The sequence below is a fragment of the Cibotium barometz genome, chromosome 32, assembly GCF_041138505.1.
Source record: "Cibotium barometz isolate CiBa-2024 chromosome 32, ASM4113850v1, whole genome shotgun sequence".
Taxonomy (NCBI): Eukaryota; Viridiplantae; Streptophyta; class Polypodiopsida; order Cyatheales; family Cibotiaceae; genus Cibotium; species Cibotium barometz.
Window position 1 is genome coordinate 1,179,142 of NC_141077.1, and position 18,423 is coordinate 1,197,564.

An 18,423-nucleotide genomic window follows, 5' to 3' on the forward strand; every position below is an offset into this window, starting at 1 on the left:
ATAAAAGTGTTACTTTTAACATAATTGAATTTCATGCACAGAGGTATGCATAGAAGATAAATATTTTATTATAAAAGTGTTACTTTTAACATAATTGAATTTCATGCATAGAGGTATGCATAAAAGATAAATATTTTATTATAAAAGTGTTACTTTTAACATAATTGAATTTCATACATAGAGGTATGCATAAAAGATGAATATTTTATTATTTTATTATAAAACTGTAAAGAAAAAAATGATTATTTTATTATAAAAAGTTATTTTCATCATATTGAATTTCGTACAGACATGAAAAAAATAAATAAATTATTATTTTATTATAAAAATATTATAAAAAATGATTATTTTATTATAAAAGTGTTACTTTTATCACAATTGAAATTCTTGCATAGAGGTATGCATAAAGGATGAGTTAGGATGTGATAAGATGAGTTAAGATGTGATAAGAGGTGTATGAGATGTGATAAGAGGTGTATGAGATGTGATAAGATGAGATAAGATGTATATGAGATGAGTTAAGATGTGATAAGATGAGTTAAGATGTGATAAGAGGTGTATGAGATGTGATAAGAGGTGTATGAGATGTGATAAGATGAGAAAAGATGCATATGAGATGAGTCAGGATGTGATAAGAGGTGTATGAGATGTGATAAGAAGAGATAAGATGTATATGAGATGAGTTAGGATGTGATAAGATGAGTTAAGATGTGATAAGAGGTGTATGAGATGTGATAAGATGAGATAAGATGTATATGAGATGAGTTAGGATGTGATAAGATGAGTTAAGATGTGATAAGATGTGTATGGAATGAGATAAGAAGTGTATGTGATGAGATAAGATGTATATGGGTTGTCATAAGGTGAAAATGGATGTGATGTAAAAGAATAGATGTGAAGGCGTATGGGGCTATATGAATGGGAAGGAAAAAATAGATGTATGTATGGATGTGAATGTGCATGTAAATGTGGATGTATGGATGAAGATGCATGAATGTGCATGTAGATGTAGATGTACGAATAAGGATGTGGATGTGTATGTATGGATGTATGCATGTAGATGTGGATGTATGCATGTGGATGTGTATGTATGGATGTATGTATGTGGATATGGATGTATGAGTAACGATGTGAAAATGGATGTATGCATGGATGAGTATGAAGAATAATGAAGGTGAATGTGTATGGGAAATAATGTGTCGTTGATATGATTGAATGGATGAGAATGAGTATATATGAAGGGAATGTGGAATAAGTAATGTGGAAAGATGGAGTTCGATATAGAAACTGTATTTTGTGACTGTTTGTAAATGACTGTTTTATGTCAAGAATGCTGGGAAAGCATTTTGACCGTCTTGTGATCAAGGTCGTGGAGACCTAACTGATAAAGTTGCAACTGCTGACGGAGAGTCAATGGAGGACGTCTCGCGTAGCAAGGTCGGCCGAGGTCTTGATCAGCCTCGGTGCGATTAAAATGGTGAGCTTCCGGTACGGTGGATGAGGGGCCAAGGAAGCGGCTTATGAGTGAAGTGCTAGGTCACCTGCGAAGGATCCTAGAGGGTGCTGACCATACGGTGCTCGGGCTTTGGGTCGCCTAGGATACCCACGCGTGCGTCGAGGAAGATATTGGAACAAGGAGTAAGAGTTGTTTTCTGAAACCGGGCATGGATCTGGTTGATTGACCTTGCTGGTCTTCAATGGATGAGTCCATGGCTCTTTATATGGATCTGTTGGTTGATCTTGTTGATCTTCAATGAGAGTCCATCTTGATAAGTGATTATATTGCCGAGTATTATGGGCTAGGAACTATTGAAAAGGCCCCTGAGTGGACAGGTGGTGAGCGTTCTAGTTGCCAATGATGCCATAGATACTCTGATGAAGGAATGATGGGAAATTGAATCAACCGGATAAATTGGAAGATTGTGATCAGTGATACTATGGTTTCATTAAAAGATTGTTTTAAAGTTAGCTGATGTTGAGAAAAAGGCAATTTCATATTGGGTGTGTAAGTGGTGTGACTAGTTTTATGTTTGCATGAACTTCTGGCTAGGGGGCCTTGGAACTCTTTTCCTTGGTACCCGGGACAAAACCTAACCAAATTCCTAATTGGATCCCATCACTACAGTGGTTGGGCGGTTGGCTAACCCATGGGATCGGATGGGGTTAGGCTGGACTGATGGATCCGTAAATCGAGACTCAACTTTTGTTATTACGATAGATAAAGTAAATCCCGATCAGTAATTGTTCTATGGATAGGAATCAACGGCTGTGCCTCTTGAATGGGGAAAAAAGCGTTGATCCCAATGATCCAAGTGCAAGTTTCTTCCTTGATCTGATCAAGTATCTTGAAGATGCAATTGGATCAGCTTGATCAGAAATGATCTTGACTACGTTAGAGTAAAAAGTTCTCCTGGTGGAATCACCCGTGCTTTCCGGTAAAGGAAGTTTTTCCGGGTTCGGTTTTGGAACAACCGACGGATTAGTCTCTTATCCGGATATCCGTGGGTGAGGCCCCGTATGTGGGACCCCTGTCCCGTGCAAGAAGTGCTACTTCCGCTGCCAGTATCCTGAATCCGTTGCTCGGTGGGAACAGGGATCTTACATTCCACATGTCCTCTTCCCAGACAAAGGAAAGAACCATGATACCCCAATTGCATACAGGCTATTAGCAAGATGTTTGAGCACGATCGCAATTTCAAGCACGAGAGAGAGAGAGAGAGAGTGATTGTCATATGCAGCAATGGTGTGAGCGATTCCATGGTAATAGCGTGGAGGTAGAGCTTGGAGTTTGGAGCTTAACAAAGTGAGCTTGGAGGCTTCAAGGGACTCAAGATCGAAGCATTAGTAAGTACCCTACGACAGTTGTGATCTATTGCTCATCCAGTAGGTGAATGTGTAGAGTTCCCTCTTGGAGGTGTGGTAGCCCATAACAATGATGCTAAGTGACATGCACATGAGGATGTGTATCGTGAGTCCATATTGGAGGGTATATCCATATTTCTAGATTAGTTTATGGATGTGAAGATTGTGGAATCCCTTGCACGGTGGTGCCATATGTATTTTGTGAGAGATCTCTTCATGACATTTTTGCGGAGAGGAGTAGGTTATTTGATTTATATGTGATTAAGTCTACTTCATCACATGATGCAATTTTAGATATGGTTGATAGCCAAGTTTCTTCTTATGATAGGAGGTTCATGGCACTAGAACCAAGATGGATCCCTTACCTAGAGGTGGTATTGTTGTCATTTGTTAATCACAACTTCTAGTATCGTGGTTAGAGCCACCAGTATGCATATAACAGTGGGTTTTCATGGAAGGCTTAGTGTACATCCTCTTCCTTTAGGAGCACCACCTTTCTATAGGTACCTTTCTATAGGATGATGTACCCATAGAATCAAGAAAGTCTTGCCATACGGTAGCCACACCTTTGATTTCGCCTACTTTTGGTCCTTCGGGAAACTTAGCTAGTCTCATCAAAGAGCACTTATTGTTACCAGAGGGTGTTTGCATTTGAGTCTCATTAAGAGAAGTTGATACCACTTTTGATACCATCAATTATGGACTCAAGCACCATTGTTCAAGGGAGAGCTCTCAAAGGGTGATGATCATCATCAAGATTGGGGAGGACTGGCAGGTGTGGACATCCTCAATATTTATGCCCCCAAGGTGGATGGATTTCTAGACAGGTGCAATAGGAGCTAGACCATGAAAAGTTTTAGTGCATGATGGAACTTCAACATGCTAGAGGACTTAGAGGATAGGTAGGGTGGTGGCTTGGAAACTATCTAGGGGGGAAGGGGGTGGGGTGCATGTACTCCACTTGGAAGGAGTTTATTCTCACCACATAGGGAACAACCAAGATTCCTGGCACCTTCTAGATTTTAGATGCACACGAGAGCCTTCGGTTATCTTAGTGAGACAGGTGGATGCATGGACCGAACCTCTCTTACATTGGATAGATTTTATGTGAATGAGTGGGTTTGTAGTAGTACTTTGGGGGAAGGGGGTATAATTGGTATCATTATAGGTACCACGTTATTAGACCATGCCCCAGCCTCCATAGTTGAGCATTGTACCTACAAATCTACCATGAAAACTAACATTGTATTAGAGCAAGACATTTACCTAGCCCATAGCCTCTATTCAATTGCCTCATACGCATCTACTTCGTATATTTCTCCACATAAACTTCTTACTCTATCCTACTACCATTTGCTGCAAACGATCAAATTATGCAAGCCATTTTTCTTTAGCCCCATCATAAAAACATCATTTCATTTTGTCTCAAATGCTAGTTCACTTATATATCCTTTCACATACAATCTAGACCGGGTGCAATGAGCTTTTTAAACACACAAGGGGCATGAAAGATCCAAAAGCTCACCATTTTTAGAAGCTTGCCAACCAAAAACACACAACATAGGCTGAGGTAAGCTATCGACTTGAACACCTACCAAAACCACTTCTTATAATGGTGTCCTTAACTTCTTCTTTTTTTCTTGAGTTTAAAACAGCTCCCTCGTACAAAATAACCACTCTTTTAACATTTAAGTTTTCTCAATAATGTATATATTGGAGCTTTTTCAATAATCTTATTTAAGCTCTTCAATATTTATGATTATTGTTAAGGATTAAGCCCTTGATTATTATTGACCTTTAAATATCACTACTTAATACAAAAACCACTCCTTGCCTTTTTTAATAATCTTATTTAAGCTCTTCAGTTGATGAGGGAAATGCCCTAAAGACGCTCCCAAGTCTTGAGATTCTAAGGATAGACAAGAGGGTCTCGGTCAATTGGCCAAACTATAGAGAAAAGCCTTGTAACTATGTTTTGGGCACCTCGGGTCAGTTACTCCCCGGGGCAGCCTAGTGGGAAAAGGCTTGGAACTATAAAAGCCAAATTCTTGTTCCCAAATTTTTTTCGACCAACTTCTCCCTTAATGTTTGGTGTGTCTAAATCTAAGGGATTATAATCCTTAGTAATGGAGTAAATATGAATGCAAAGCAAGGCATCATCACTTAAATCTAACTCGTTGACATGTACAAATCTACCAAATCATCACAGGTGGGTTAATTAAATTTTGCATTTAGACATTGTACCACATAGGATTTTAAAAGAGCTTGCAATATTACAGATGATTTTGAAACAAGGGTGAAAGGTCAAGATATGGTTTAGATTTGTAATACCTATGGGGGGTTTATGAATGCCCTATTGGGTGATCATACAGAGTTATTATATATTGCAATGGATGTATAGAATTCAATAGCATTAATAGTCTCACATTGAACTAGTTATAGAGAATTTGAAAACGATATCTAGTAGCTATGCTTTTCATAACTACCTTTTGGGGATTATATAAAGCCATTCTTTTCATCTTTCTTTGTCCTAAAAGCAAGTAAGAGAAACTTTACATATAATTATGGCATTGTATGAGCTACCTTTTTAACCTATGGGTGTGTTGGAAGCTGTCATGAATCTCCCTGTAAGCGCAATAATCAAGTAAGTTGTCTTGTAGTCTAATGGTCTTGGAGAGATAACCCCTAATATCCATAGATGGGTCTTATGAAAAGAAAGAGGGTCACAAATTTTTAGGAGTAGGGGAAAATAAATGTATCATTTCAAATCAAACATACAAGTGTGACTAGATTGGGCCATAAACATTTGTGCTTGAAATTGCGATCGTGCTCAAACATCTTGCTAATAGCATGTATGAAATTGGGGTATCATGGTTCTTTCCTTTATCTGGGAAGAGGACAGGTGGAATATGTTATGTAATATGCTGAACTGCAATGTATAAAACCTAGTCTAGGCTTTGGCCCATGGCCCTTTTGAACTGGCTTGTAATGATCTTTCAGTGTTAATATTATAAATATCTACTTCCCAAATTTTTTTTCTTAAAACAATTTATTTCCAATTTTTTTGTGACCAACTTTTCCCTTAATGTTTGGTGTGTCTAAATCTAAGGGATTATAATCCTTAGTAATGGATTAAATATGAATGCAAAGCAAGGCTTCATCACTTAAATCTAACTCATTGACATGTACAAATCTACCAAATCATCACAGGTGGGTTAATTCCACAATAAAAGTAAGCGATGACGCTCGCACACATCTTTTTGTCTTTTCAATGATCTCGTACACAAGTGCTCTACCATTTGGCACATAAGACCAACATAGTACTACCTCCTCTTCATCGGCCAATCGTTAGAGCTCTAAAGGTCAGAGTCAGGTTTGAAGTACATATGTGATGTTCAAGTCAAGAGCTTATCTTAGCCTTTTCTGAAGCATGTGTTGTTAGGCCTTGCCTTTAGAGCTGCAATTGCAACTTTTCGATGTGGGTGCGCTAGCTCGACCATCGCGTCTTTACTCCGTTGTCACACCGGAAATCGCCTTTGCTAATGGGTGAAGGGAGAGCTCTCTATGCCTAGATGGAGGCAAAAAGAGATCCATCTTTGTAAATGGTTCTCTCTCACAAAAGAAGAAGCTAATGCAAGAGAAAAATCTACAAACAAACCTATCTAGCATGCACCCAAGCAGGATAAGAGAAGAAGAGGAGCTCACAAGTATTCTTAGAAATGAACACGTATTGCTTTGTCAAAACTGACTTATATACAAGTGACGAGTTTTCACACTAGGTTGGCCAAACTTAAAAATGGTCTGATCTTTTTTACTAGTCTTAAGCAAGTGTGTACACTACATTCTTAGACTTTCGCTATTCAACATTAAGCTCAAGGTGAGAGGTTGTTTTATATGCTTGAGTGTTGTCCTACAAAAAAGATAAATGCCCATTCGAGTGAATAAGATGGGAAAGCACCTTACAGTAGGTTAGTTGAGTGAAACCATGGTAACCTACATATTAGTTGAGTGAAACCATGGTAACCTACATATTAGTTGAGTGAAACCATGGTAACCTACATATTAGTTAACATACCCTCCTTCCTAATGGTGACCACATCCTTGCAACACCACCTAAGTCGATGATGACGTTAATGTCGGGGTGGAAACGTGTGGATCGTCTAGGATATGCCATAGAGTTGGCGTGTGAGGTTGAGTGGTATGGTTTAGGACTGATCCATAGATGGATGCAAGGTATATTGGTGAGAAGCTTGGGGTAACCCTAGTGGTAGGCAATTTGTTTGAGGTGGCATGAAAGGTATAGGCAATGTAGAAGTTCTTCAAGGCCTCCTTTTGTTATCAAAATAGTTGAGACCTTTCAAAATTAGGTAGTTGGTAGAAGCGGTCTACACTTTATGATTGGTGGAATGTACACCAGGATGACCATGGAATGTTTTGCATGGGTAGATGGCGGTCCAGATCTTCTTATGCGATATGATATTATACCTCGAGCTCATAGCGTGATGCCTAGATATCAGGCTTCTTCGTGGCAAATACGTCGGACATGGTGAAGTGTTGGTGTTGAATTAGAGTCAAAGAAAGGCATTGCATGCATTGAAGACATTTGGAGTTAATTCTCAAATCATTAATGCTTAAAATCTCCTCAGAGCACAGTTAATTGCGTCATGGAAAAATGCCTTTATCATTCCCTTTATCTTTCCCCTTCATTATCTCTCCCATCATCATGGCCTGAGGCCTTTAATTCCATGCATTAGGGGAATCACAACCGTTGTAGAACCCCTACTGCCTATTACTCCTGGTAAGGTTTTTATGAGATCGGTAATTTCTTGATAAACTCGGCTGCTCCCCTAGGAGCTCAACCAACTAGTAATGAGCTCAACCAACTAGTAATGAGATCCAAGGTAATGTTGGAAAACTACCCTAGGTATAACGAAATTATTAAAACAAAAAAATTCCAAATTTCTTTCGAACAACTTATCTAAAAATTCGTGCCTAAGTCTAAGGGATTATAATCCTTAGTCATGGAGTGAATATGAATGCAAAGCAAGGCATCATCACTTAAATCTAAATCATTGACATGGAAAAATCTAGTGAATCATCACACGTAGGTAAATTCCACAATAAAAGTAAGCAATGACACTCGCACACATCTTCTGTGTCTTTTCAATGATCCTATACGCAAGTACTCTATCATTCGGCACATAAGACTAACATAGTACTTCCTCCTCTTCATCGGCCATCGTTAAAACCTCCAAAGGTCACAATCTTGTTTGAAAGTACATCCTCGATGTTCAAGTCGAGAGCTTACCTTAGCCTTGTTGAAGCATGTGTTGTTAGGTCTTGCCTTAGAGAGCCACAATTGCAACTTTCTGGTGTGGGTGGGTTAGCTCCTTTGTTGCATCTTCACTCCATTGTCACACCGTAAATCTCCTTTGTCAATGGGGTGAAGAGCTCTGTATTGCCTAGATGGAGGTAAAAAGAGATCCATCTTTGCATGATGATTCTCTCTCACAAGGAGAGGGGGTGGGGGCGGGGGCGGGAGAAGAAGCTAATACAAGAGGGAAGAAGAAGCGAATACAAGAGGGAAATCTACAAACAAACCTATCTAGCATGCATCCATGAAGCAAGCAAGATTAGGGAAGAAGAGGAGCTCACAGGTATTCTATTGCAAGGGAATGAATGTGTATTGCTTAGTTTCAAAAATGACTTATATACAAGTGACTAGTTTTCACACTAGGTTGGCCAAACTAAAAAATGCTCCGACCTCTATTACTAGTCTTAAGCAAGTAAGTACACAAAATTCTTAGTATTTGACATTAAGCTCAAGGTGAGGGATTGTTTTATATGTTTGAGTGCCATCCTACAAAAGATAAATGCCTATTCGAGCAAATCAGTTGGCGAAGCGCCTTACAGTAGGTAAGGCGAGTGAAACCATGTTAACCTGCGTAGTCCTTAACATACCCTCCTTCCTAATGGTGTGACAACGTCCTTGCATCAATCAAGTAGATGATGAAGTTGATGATGCGATGGAAATGTGTGGGTGGTCTAGGATATGCCATGGAGTTGGCATGCAAGGTTGAGTAGTATAGTTTAGGACCGACCCTCCACAGCTAGATGCAAGGTATATTGGTGAGAAGCTTTGGGTGGCCCTAGTAGTATGCAGTTTGTTTGAGGTGGCATGAAAGGTATAGGAAATGTAGAAGTTCTTCATACGAGGCCTCCTTTTGTTATAGAAATAGTTGGGACCTTTCAAAATTAGGTAGCTGGTAGAAACAGTCCACACCTTGTGATTGATGGAATGTACACCAGAACGACCATGGAATGATTTGCATGCGTAGATGATGGCCTAGATCTTCTCGCGCGATATGATATCATACCCTGAGCTCATAGCGTGATGCCTAGATATTAGGCTTCTTTGTGGTGAAAACGTTAGATAGGGCGAGGTTCTATTGGTGTTGAATTAGAGTCAAAGAAACGGTTGCATGCATTGTAGCCCTTTGGAGTTACTTGTGAGGTCGAGGGTTCTCTAGGTGATGGATCATACTATGGGCCAAGCTTGTGCACGCCATGGTTTTCCAACCATAGATGTACCTGGAGGCGTTGAGAGATGTAATCGTGGTGTTGTGTGTATGTGTGAAAAAGCACCCTAGAGGTGTAAGATATTGTGGCAAGATAAGAATGCCATGTGTAATATTAAATGGTGTGTGTGTTGACCAAAAGAGTGGAAAAGAGTTGCCACATGGATGATGATGTGTAAAGTGGGATAAGGCTAGAAAGCCTATATCATTGTATGGTTCATTGTGAATGCAAAAAGCAATAGAATTGAGTCTTGAGTGTGTAATCTCTCTCTCTCTCTTATGGAGTTCTTAGTGTGGTTTAATCCACCTTAATTATGTTGCTTAATCTATGTCCTTCACCATGATCAATCCCATTTAAGGATTTTTTAACATGGTATCAGAGCTTGGGTGGGCTCTTGGTCATGGTGAATATTTATGTATAGTTTTTCTTGGTTATGAGTTCTTTGAGTAAGCATTATTTTCAGCTTATTATGAAAAAAATTAGTACACTCATTATCATTAGTATTGCATTTGGAGAGAGATTATTCCCATGGAGATTTGGATTTTATGGTACTGTCCAAAGAAGCTGAAAATGGAGATTTTCAGCAAAGTATGAAGGTTATGGAGTGTCTTCGATGTCAACAAGGGAGCTGTGAAGGTATTTTGGATTTTGCCTCATTAATTTTTTGGTTTGAGCATGGAAGAATGCTCAATGTAAAGAAGGGTTGCTGATTTATGGGATGAGAGAATCTCATGGCTCTTGCAAGTTGGCAAAGAGCATGTGTGGAGGTGAAAGGCTTGTCCAAGCAAGGGGTAAGCATTGTGGGCAAGAAAAGGGGCATGAATGTGCACATCAAACGGAGGGATGTGCTTATTTGCTCATGAAAGATGAGCAATGTTCGGTGGAAGTAAAAGGAAGCTTTCACAAGGTATATCACCTGTGGTCTCATTTGAGAGACCATGTGAAAAGCACCCTTGAAGGTTCAGCATGCAAAGAGGAGAGCATGCAAGGTTATGGAGTTCATTTGGGAGCTCAAGGTGGTCATAAAACAATGGCTGTGTAAACCTCAAGAGGGAGGTTAAATGGATGAGGAAAAGTGAGGGGCTCACTTGGGAGCTCATTAACAACCATATTGATGGTTGCGCAAACCTCAAGGAGGAGTTGCAGGGCAACAAACAATGTTGTAATAGCATGGCTATGCAAGAGAAGAGAAGCTTGTATAAAAAGCGTTAAGCACAAATGGAAGGGCAGCATTATGTGAGAGAAGCTATGCTTTGAGCAACGTTGCCATCATGACCAACATCATCCATGAAGAAAGAGAGCCGCCATCGACCTCATCACTCAGCAACACAGCAAGAAGGAGAAGCTCAAGCCGCTGTTTTGTAGAAAGAGGCCGTGAGCAAATAAAGCAACAAGATGGCAGCAGCAGTTGGCAACTAGATTTGCGCCTGTACATCACAAGAGAAGATACACAAATAAGAAAGACACCCACGAGAGACAGGCATAGACCTAGATAGACAGGAAGTATAACTGGTAGCTTGTGGTAGCTTGTGTAAACTAAAGTTGAAGAAGCTCGAGGAGGAGCATAACTAGAGGCTAGTTCTAATGCGGAAAGGAACAGCAAAGTTGAGATGAGCAGCTTGAGGTGGTCCGTGACGCTGTGTAGGGAGCTTCTCAAGATGAAGACGAAATTGAGGTTGGTCGAGGTTTCTTTCCCCTAGTGGTGTTGCGAAGAGGATGATCGAGCACCCACAGAGCCCTGCGAGGCTCTCGGTGCACAACGTGAACAAGGTGGACGATGGTGAGGAAGAGGACCCGTTCAAGGACATTGATCTCCAGGACAAGTTCAAGTAGGGGAATCCAAAGCCAGAATGGCTGTCAACAAGTGATGTTTTTGGTTGAAAATGATACAGCATAGGGACTGTGGCTGCCATCATGAGCAGAGAAAGTGTGGCTCACATTTTTTTAAATAAAAAAAACAGTCATAAGATAGAAAGATAAGGTATCATGTGTGGTGTAAAACACACTTAAACAAGGGTTCATTCTTCACACACATGCTTCTTTTGAAATCCTTGTCCGCATGGTGTAAGGAGTTATAAATTTGGATTGGTTTTTGTTTTATGATATAACGACAAAAGTTACTTCACACGTGGGTCCGCTACCCAGCTTTGGCCAAAAAGGCTTTGTAATTTTTTATTTTCACCCATAATTGATAATGGACAAATCGTCCTCGAGCCTGCGTGCTCAAAACGAAAAATTTTGTAATCACCCATTGGTATGAGGGTTGCCTTGCCTGAGCTCACCGAGAAGCTCGAAATGGTTGTTGTGATGTGTGCATGAGCAATGCACGTGTGAGATGTATGCGCATGGGTTGGTTCCCACCCGAACTTCTACATTCAAATTGGACTCAGTGGTTTCGTTGTGTTGAGAAAGTCAACTCAAAATGGACTAGGTGTCTAATATGGTAGACACGAGCACACATGTTGTTTGATGGACACTCCAATGTATCATTGAGGGGGGGAGTGTTGAGAGGTAGCGATTGCGGTTGTGCAATGCTACATTGATGGGTGAGTACACCTCGATTAAGAGGGGGTGTTGAGAGATGTAATCATGGTGTTGTGTGTATGTGTGAAAGTATCCTAGAGGTGCAAGATATTGTGGCAAGATAAGAATGCCACATGTAATATTGAATGGTGTGTGAGTGTTGACCAAAAGAGTGAAAAAGGAGTGGCCACATGGATGATGATGTGCAAATTGGGATAAGGCTAGAAAGCCTATATCATTGTATGGTTCATTGTAAATGAAAAAAGCAATAGAATTGAGTGTTGAGTGTGCAATCTCTCTCTCTCTCTCTCTCTCTCTCTCTCTCTCTCTCTCTCTCTCTCTCTTATGGAGTTCTTAGTGTGGTTTAATCCACCTTAATTATGTTGCTTAATCTATGTCCTTCACCATGATCCACCTTATGGAGTTCTTAGTGTGGTTTAATCCACCTTAATTATGTTGCTTAATCTATGTCCTTCACCATGATCAATCCCATTTTAGGATTGTTTAACAAGAGGGTTGGCATTAATGAGATTAGTTACAAATGCATGTGTACGTGCATATACTGTGAGATGCGAGATGTGAAAAAAATTGTGATTCCACATTGAAATATGTATGTGTTCATAGGCAATGGGAGAAAGCTATGTGTTGTGTGTGTGTGTACTCCAAGCTCAAAGATTTTTCCAACTTGCTGCCTTCTTCGACTCTCTCTATTGTTTTTCTTTAACATTTTCTCAACATCCCTTTTCGTAGAGGGAGTCAAGATCGTTAGATTGTTGATGTTGGCAAGAGACTTTTCCCATAGTTACAAATGGAGCTAGGTGCCTCAATGGTTTGAGGGATTCAACATCACAAGCACTCGGGATCATGGATGTTGGGGCTGAATAAGAGGCCACGGAAGGTTTTTGCTTATTTGAGGAAGGTTCAAGAGATAGTGAGCCATACCATAGGCCAAGCTTGCACCCGCCACAATCCACTCATCTATAAAATGTACCTGGATGGCCGTTGACGATGATGCTTAATACAAATTCTTGAGATGGTGATGTCTATTAATATGTCTATGAGATGCAGAACTTGTGTGTATATTGCACGTGTCGTATGGGCATGGGGAAAAAGGTGTGCTTAGAAGCCCCTTCTAATGAAAATTTTAAAACACCACTTTCTTCTCGACACTTATTTGTGTGCTTTCTTTAACTCTTACACATGGTTTAAGATAGGAAATTGAGTGTTGTGTAACGAGGCTAGCCGATAAGGCCCGTAGAATGAGGTTGGGTTGTCCATGAGAATGGAAGAATTTAGGACACCCAATATGGAAGAATTTAGGATACCTAGTATGGCATGGACGTTAGTAAATTGGGAGCTATGGGTGGCTTGCTGAACATGGCCGAATGGATCTAGGCATTGCTTGACAATCGAAGAGTTTAGGACATCCAGTATGGCATGGACGTTAGTAAATCGGGAGCTATGGATGGCTTGCTGAACATGGCCGAATGGATCTAGGCATTGCTTGGGTCTCTTTTTGAAAAGTTGGTGGCTACTCGGCCTGCTTGCTTAAAGCAAGGCAATGGCGGCGGCAGAAAGAAGTGAAGCATCATAGAGCTTACCGTGGATTTGAGGTGAAATTTTGGATTGCTCGATAATGCCGACTTTGGCATGTGGCTTTGCTTTGACCTCTAGGGCACCTCTACCTTCTTGCTTGATATTTTAGCATGGTTATAGGAATGTTTTGCACCTTGGAGGGAGATGTAGAGCCTAGTTGTATCTTGGGCTTTTGTCAGCTTCGGTTGTGTTGCCGGCTCCTCTCCCCCCCATGAATACAAGCCACGAAAGTGTAACGGTTCTTATGAATGTATACAATGAACATGTGTTAGTGTTTGTGTGCTATTTAAAAGTGTTCACAAAGATGCAATCCAATGTCCAAAGTGTGGTGAATCACGGTATTGAAGTGATTTACAAGGTAGAGTGATTCCTAAAAAGGTATTTTTTTAAAATCATACCTCACATTCGCGCTCATGACATAGCATGCATACAATCGCTCCATCGATTGCACAATGAGGATTGTTGCACATTCATTGGTATGGCAACACATAGAAGAGAAGTGGCTAGAGTTCAAGCCATGTTACTTATGACTTGGATTGGGGATGGATGGATTCAAATCCATTTAATGTCAAATCAACATCATGGAGCACATGGCCAATGGTAGTAGTAAACTACAATATTCCTCCATGGAAGTCAATAAAGAAGGGTCATGTGGTGCTAGCCCTTCTCGTGCGCAAAGAGCACAAAGCGCAAGGTCAAAAACATAGATATGTACCTCGATCCTTTGATCAAAGAGCTTGAGAAACTATGGCATAGAATCGAAGTGTATGACGGTTGATGCACGGTCACTTTTACAATGTAGTGTGGAGGTGAAGGTAATTTTGATGTGCACAATGCATGACTTTCTAGGATACTGGAGAATGCTTTGGTATGCGGTATGGTTTCTATCCTCAATCACCAATTTTGAGTATTTGGTTTTCGGAGCTTCTCTGCACCTAGTGTCTTTGTGACGATGTCAGCCACCATATCCTCTATGTTGACATATACTAGATCTACAACCTTCTCCTTGACAAAACGATAATGCACCTCAATGTGATTCATCCTAGCATGATAGAGTGGGTTACTGTGACGAGTTGCTACTAATGTTATCACAATAAATGATAACAACCCTATCCATGGGTTCACCAATATCACCAAAGTAACTTCTGAAAATAAGCTAGCACCATAGCAACACCCCTGTTCTCTCTACCTCTATACTTGATAAGGAAACTATCGGGTATTTATGGCTGCTCCAACTCACAACAACACTCCCAAAAGAAAACATAAAGCCATTGGTAGATCTCCTGTCTGTGACACTACTAACCCAATTAGCATCTGTGTACCCATGTAGTTGTATCTCTATGCTAGCCTCATAGAAAAGTCCATAATCAATTGTGGGCTTTATGTACATGAGAATCCATCTATCCACATCCACGGGCGGCTTCCTGGGGGCCTACATAAATTGACCCACAATTCTAACAACATAGCTCAATTCTGACCTCGTAATGGTTATGTAGATCAAGATATTATGATTTATGTAAAACGGTCTGCATCTTGGCCTCTAGATGATGATTCGCCTCTACCTCTATGTGTATCTGAGTAGAAGGTCTACTTTTGTGAGTTTCTAGAGGATGACCTCCGCCCCCCACCCCTCCAATATTCATCTCCTCAAGGATGGGAAGAGCAATTAATTATTACTTGCCAAAAGTGCATCCAATCAAAGAGTGCTAGTTTGACCAACAAGTTGCTAATCATGAAGTCTGTCATGATGAACCAAGGCCGCAACAACATAGTAATAATTTTCCACGACTGTGATCTAAACCCAAGTTATGTTTCAAACAGGCTTGTGGGAAAGTCATCACAAATTCTTTATTTGTAACAACATCCTCCAAAGTGGTAACTCCAATAGAGGCCAAAAAATATGCCTTTCGTGGTTCCTATACTACAAGTGGTCGAGGAAACACCGAAGACCAATGGATGCTTTCCAATCGAAAAGAATTTTCACTCAACACATCTCTTCCATGCCAAGGAACATAAGATAGAGCTAATTTTCAATCACGAAGAAGAGAAGATGCATGAGGACATCCTGGAATTTTCCCTTCAAATTTACCAATCACTGCTTCCTAGTGAGAAATGTGCCAATTGCCATAAGCTCTAGTTTTGATAGAAGCACACATGCCTATAAGCATTATGGCCCATGGTTGCCGAAGTTGAAAGAAAGTGGGAATCATGGTTGCTTTTCTTGCCAAACGATGATGATGCAGATCAAGTATATTTAATCCACCATGCATTTTAGCAGTGCAGACCAAAGATCTCTCAAAACGCATAGCACTCTAATGATGCTTGGTTTTCCACAACAATTCCAATGCATCAATATTAGTTTTACGCCAGATCAACAATGGCAAATAAAATTGCACATAGGCCATAACGATTGATTGAACAATTCTGAGACGCACATGTAAAGGCCATGTAGAAAGCTTCCAATATGTTAGCTTGGTCTTTAATTTGTTCAATACCCAAATAACAGCATCTTGCATGGACATATGCCATGCCAATGGATATCCCAGATGTCTAACTAGGTGATCTGTTGGAATAATTTGCCCTGACCATAACAGTGCATGCCAGTCACACAAGAAGTCAACGGAAGCAGTTTAGACTCAGAAAAGCTGATATGAAGTCTAGCTACTTTACCAAACAATTCCAAAGATTTCATGATGCACTTGTTGAGATCATTTGGATCATTTTGAGGCATGAACAAAGAATCATCTGCATAGGCTTGAGCCACAAAATGCGAACCATTGGCTAATCACAAACCATGTAAGTACTCCTGTGCAATTAAAAGATCCATATAAATCAAAAGTGGATGTGTAGCAATTGCATAGAGCAATGCACCAAGAGGGCATCCTTGAGGCATATATTTTTACAAAGTCCACTTTGATAAAAGATTATGACCAAAAAACACACTAGGCAATACTATCTCTAAATAGCTAAAAAATAGCTCGTTGCATTTTACAACCAAAGTCCATTGCAGCCATGACCTGAGCTATGTAATCCCATTGAAAAAGCTTTAGCTACGTCCACCTACATAACAAGAACATCTTGAGAAGTATATCTTGGCATATTCCATCATCAGATATACATTAGCAATATTATCCATAATTTGTCTTCTGGGGACAAAACATATTATTGTGGATGCAAATCATGGAAAAGCAGACCACCAACATGATTTGTAAACATTTTAGTTGCCAATTTATAGACAATTGGCATCAACATGATTGGTATGTAATCATCAAAAGATTGTTCCAATGCTTTTTTAGGTACCAAATTCACAAGGACTTCTTTCCAAGAATGAGGCATATATCCCATTTCCCATGCAATATTAATCATCTTCAAAATCAAAAGTTTAACTTCATCCCAAAAGGCAACAAAGAATGCAACTGTCAAACAATCCCAACCAAGTCACTTCCAATGTCACATACCATATAACGCATGTGTCAACTCTTCCTTAGTGAAGGGGAGATCATGCCTCAAAGTAGATTTATTGTCAGCAATAGAGTGCTCACATTTTAAGAAAAAATTTCGAGTATCAAGGACATCAAAATCCACACGAGATAAACTCTGAAATATGTGCTAATAATAATTGACACATTTAGTTGCAAGCTCCATTTTTGTGGATGTCCATGTGCCATCAAATTTCTTAACACAATATTTTATGCTTCTGTATATCAACATGCAAGCTTTTGAAAATTTTCTTGGATGAGCAACCTTTATCTTGGAGTTGCTTACATCTCGATCTAATTTGTTATTTTTGTATCTTTCTTTGTTAATACACAGAGACACAAGCTTTGGCTTCACATAACACATTTTGTTAATCTTGTGTAAGAGTTTGAACATGGCTGAGTGACGTAAGTTATTGGAATTGTCTATTAGCCATTTCAACTCTTTGCCTGACATCTCCAACATTATATCTACCATAGTCAACAATGACTATCTGCATTCATTGAACAAGACGAAACCAAGTAGTGTCAACATCATCTAATAACTGAACAGAAAGCGAAGAAATGGCATCATGTACTAAAGCTCTGAAGGCATCATGCGAAAGATACCTGTTACATGATCTATTTTGATCCTAAAAAACACATTTTCTAGTTTTTTTCCCTCTTGAATTGAATTAATCACTCTTAATGACAAAAACTAGTCAATTAAGAAAGATTAATCGGTTTCCAGAGTTTTTAATATTTTTGAAAAAAAAATTAAATGATTAAGCTACCCCTAATACTTACTAACACTCTCAAATCAAGTAAAAATTAATGATTCTAGCTCAATGTTTAACTCTAAAGAGAGTTAAAAATCACTAAAAATTACATTCTATTGCATTTTTTGACAATGGAAGCAAACAATGCCTAATACACTCTATGCGCAAGCCCTAGGAACATTAAAAACCAAATTAACAACAAAAACAACGATTTAAGCTAAAAATTAAACAAAAAACATTCTTTACAAAACAAAAAAGAGAGCTATTCTTCATCAAATTATATACAAATTTCCATCAAAAACACATCTTTTTCATGGAAACTCACTAATCAAGACAATGGGCAATGGATATGCGTAGATTAGAGAGCAACAGTGGAAAAAGCCAAGGGATAGCTCCTCGACAACGATGCCAAAAATATTATGGCTCACATAAATCTCCTTCGAAACACATCTAATAAGAAGATTACCTGGTGAACTGCAACTATCATGATGAGTATCTTTCCATTGGCCGAGCTCGTAAACCTTGAGGTCTCCAAGGTCCACAACTCCTAAGCAATTCCACCGTGCCTCCCTTGAGTGTTGTCACATCGCCGTATTGCATTATGTATACTCGTTCCTCCTCTCACCTCA

The 18,423-nt window shown here is 39.6% G+C and overlaps 1 long non-coding RNA gene across 1 annotated transcript; it reads right to left on the minus strand.

Annotated features, from left to right (window-relative positions):
* Positions 1-17,154: 17,154 nt before the first annotated feature.
* LOC147619719 (uncharacterized) lies at positions 17,155-18,423 on the minus strand. The gene is made up of 2 exons (XR_015270073.1): positions 18,261-18,423; positions 17,155-17,530 (listed from the first exon to the last, which is right to left on the minus strand). It is a non-coding gene; the product is annotated as an uncharacterized LOC147619719 (long non-coding RNA).